Source organism: Alligator sinensis, unplaced genomic scaffold (genome assembly GCF_000455745.1).
Source record: "Alligator sinensis unplaced genomic scaffold, ASM45574v1 scaffold17_1, whole genome shotgun sequence".
Lineage (NCBI taxonomy): Eukaryota > Metazoa > Chordata > Crocodylia > Alligatoridae > Alligator > Alligator sinensis.
This window is the reverse complement of record NW_005842491.1, coordinates 613,381-616,215: the sequence shown is the minus strand read 5'-3', so window position 1 is coordinate 616,215 and position 2,835 is coordinate 613,381. Positions and strand designations below refer to the sequence as shown.

The 2,835-nt window shown below is 63.0% G+C and overlaps 1 protein-coding gene across 1 annotated transcript in view; it reads left to right on the top strand.

Annotated features, from left to right (window-relative positions):
• Positions 1–255: 255 nt before the first annotated feature.
• LOC112551521 (netrin-1-like) overlaps positions 256–2,835 on the top strand; it is a 16,655-nt gene continuing 14,075 nt past the window's right edge. Inside the window, exon 1 of the mRNA XM_025212887.1 lies at positions 256–600. The gene's annotated coding sequence lies outside the window, so the exon portion shown is untranslated. The remainder of the gene's footprint in view (positions 601–2,835) is intronic.

Genomic DNA, 2,835 nt, shown 5'->3' with positions numbered 1-2,835 from the left:
GTCCTTGTGAGGAGGGTTTTAAAGCCTGCAGTCTATTCTTCTACCCATCCTCTGTCACCCTGTCAGCTGGGCAATACCAGCCATGCCAGGTATGTTTGTGCTCTAGGAAGTTTTGGAACAACACCCCGCACACACGCACCCCCCCACACACCCCCTCCTCCTTTATCTTTTCATTGAAAACAAAACTGGCCCAAGAGAATCGACTGGTTGATCATTTTTTGGATGTCTGAGGGTTCCCTGATTTAGCCCTTTGGAGCTCACAGAAGCATGAAATCCCTGACAGTCTCCCTCGGCAATGGCCCGGCTGAAGGCAAAATGCCACCGCAGACACGGGACAAGTTTCAGCCCGGAACCTGCCCTTTCGCTGCCTCCTCCCGTCTCTCTCGCAGCTCGAGGGGCTCCTCGGCAGGTAGAAGCGAGTTTGGCGAGGAGGCGAAGAGGAATCAATGAGGGGACTCGGGCAGACACCACGTGGTGGGCTATTTTGGAAGAGCATCTTAAAGGGGACGTGCTCCCCAATCTCTTGATCACTCCCTGATGGCGAGACCTAAATAGCGGGATCCAGCAGGACTTCCTCCAGCCCCGCTCCGTCTCCAGCAGGTAAGATCCGGCTGCAGAGCCCGAGCCAGTGCCTTGGGGCCGATGTCCAGGGGACACGATGCTTCCCGTGTCTGCCTGGTCCGGGGGCTGAACTTGGGGCGTGTGTCCGCGGGCTGGGCTCCAGGGGCGCGTGTGTGTGGCTTCGGCAGAAAAGCCCCGTGTCTCTCTCCCTTTCCCTTTCCGTCTTGGTACTGTTGCTGGGGGGTGACCCGCGACACAACCAGCGGCTGGGTTGCAAGCTCAGCCCGCCGCCCCCCCATGTGCCCGGAGCACCCGGGCGGCCCCTCCGTGCGGTGCGGCGCGCGGGAGCCCCCAGGGCCGCGGCTTTGCCTTGCTTGCAACTTTCTCCCCGCGCGATCTCTTCCCCGGCTTTGCTTCCTCCTTGCCAAGCCCCGCGTCTCCCCCGGGGCGTCCCTCGGCGCCAGCCCCGGCACTCCCCGCCCGGGCGGCGCGGTCGCCTGTCCCCGGGCGGCAGGTCCCACCTGGAGCCGCCGAGGGCAGCTCTGCCCGAGTCCCCGAGCCCCAAGACATCGCCGCCGCTTCCACCCCCCGCTCCTGTTTTCCGCTTTTTCCATCCATGATCGGCGTTTAAAATATTACACAGATATTTTCACACCTAAAACTGTTGTGTTTTTTTTCTCCCTTTCCTTCCCCTTCCCAGTCCCCATCGCCTTGATTCAGCCCTTGGTAATTAATTTGGCATTTCAGAGTAGCTACTGGGCTGGATAATGCCTGCATTCATCCCCTCGGCCTAATCTGAACAAAATCTGGAAGAAAAGCTTTCAGAAAGACAGAAACTGCCATTCGGTTACTGTTCAAAAGAACTGTCACTCCCTAGGAATAAATCGCTCCTGATTATTTCCAACGGGGGCGTCTTTGGGTTTCCAGAAACCCTACGAGGACAGGGAGGGGGGGGGGAAGAGCTTTATCATCATTTCTCCAGGGGCCGATTTGCCCGGGCGTTTCTTTTCTGCCGATCGTAATAACAGAAAACAATAGCGTGCAAGAGGCGGCGAGCGGGGCGGGTGGAGGACAGGAGCGGACACAGAGGCCGGAGTGATTTGACTTTTACAGCAGCGTCCGGGCTTGCGTGTTGGTACAATTTTAAAATCAACCCCCCCGCGATCTCTCTATAAAATTGCAGCTGAAAAGGGCAGGGCTGAGATTAGATCCAGCAGCCGAATAATCCCGGGACCGGGAGAAGTTGCCCCGTGCGCTCCCCGGGACAGAGCTGGGGGGGGAGCGGTGCTCCGGGCCCCTCTCTGGCTCGGCACGAGGAATGGGGACGGGGCCCGGCCTCTCGGCTCGGGGGGCCTCTGGTGCTTCCTTATCCCTGCCACAGCCCGATCCCTCCAGGGGAAAGAAACTTGAGCCGGGGACTCCCCCGGCGCAGCGCCGGCTGCAGGGGTCTGAGCGGGTCCGAGGCGACGCCGGGGCTTGCTTGCAGCTTGCTAGGAAGCAGAGGTTTTCCCCGGGGCGGAGGCTCGCGGCCACACGAGCCCCTGGGAGTTTGCCTCGGGACTTTTCCGTGTCGATGCCCGGGGGTCGCGGGGAGCTGGTCCGAGGCAGCGCTCGGGAAGGGCAACAAGTGCGTGCGGGAGCGCCGGGGAGCCGCGGAGAGCTGCCGGTGCCTGCCCGCGGCTCCCGGGGAGGGCGGCGGGGCTGCGCGGAGCCGGAACGACCCAGCTCCGGGAGCTCCCAGAAGCGTCGATTCATTAAACGCCGGCCTTGCCTTCCGCAGCAAGGTCTTCCCCTGTGCTCCCGCCGGGTCCCGGCATCCCCGCGGCGGGGGAGCCAAGCCTGTGCTCGGGAGTGCAGCGAAACACGTACCTAACCCGGCCACTCCGCCTCCCGCGCGGCACAAGGGGCCACCCCGCTGTCACCGCGGCCGCCCCGCGCCCTCCCGCTCCCTCCGGGGCTGATCAAGAGTTACCCACGCGCGGGTCCACCGCAAATTGCGAATTGCGAGCCTCCCGGGAGACCCCCTCCTCGGCACCGGCGGCCCATGCGTGGCACGGGGAAGAAGCCGGACCCACGCGTTAATCAATGATAACCCGAGCCCGGCTGGGCGGGTTGGAAAGCCAGCCGTAGCAGCCGCTGGTTTGCTGGGGGGGGGGTCCTGGCCTGCAGCCCCTCAACCCCTTCTTCCAGCGTCCGCAACCCTGTGTTCAACCTTAGAGGATCGGAGGTTTCTGAACGCCGCCGGCTGGCCCCCGGCCTGCCTTCCGAGGCCCC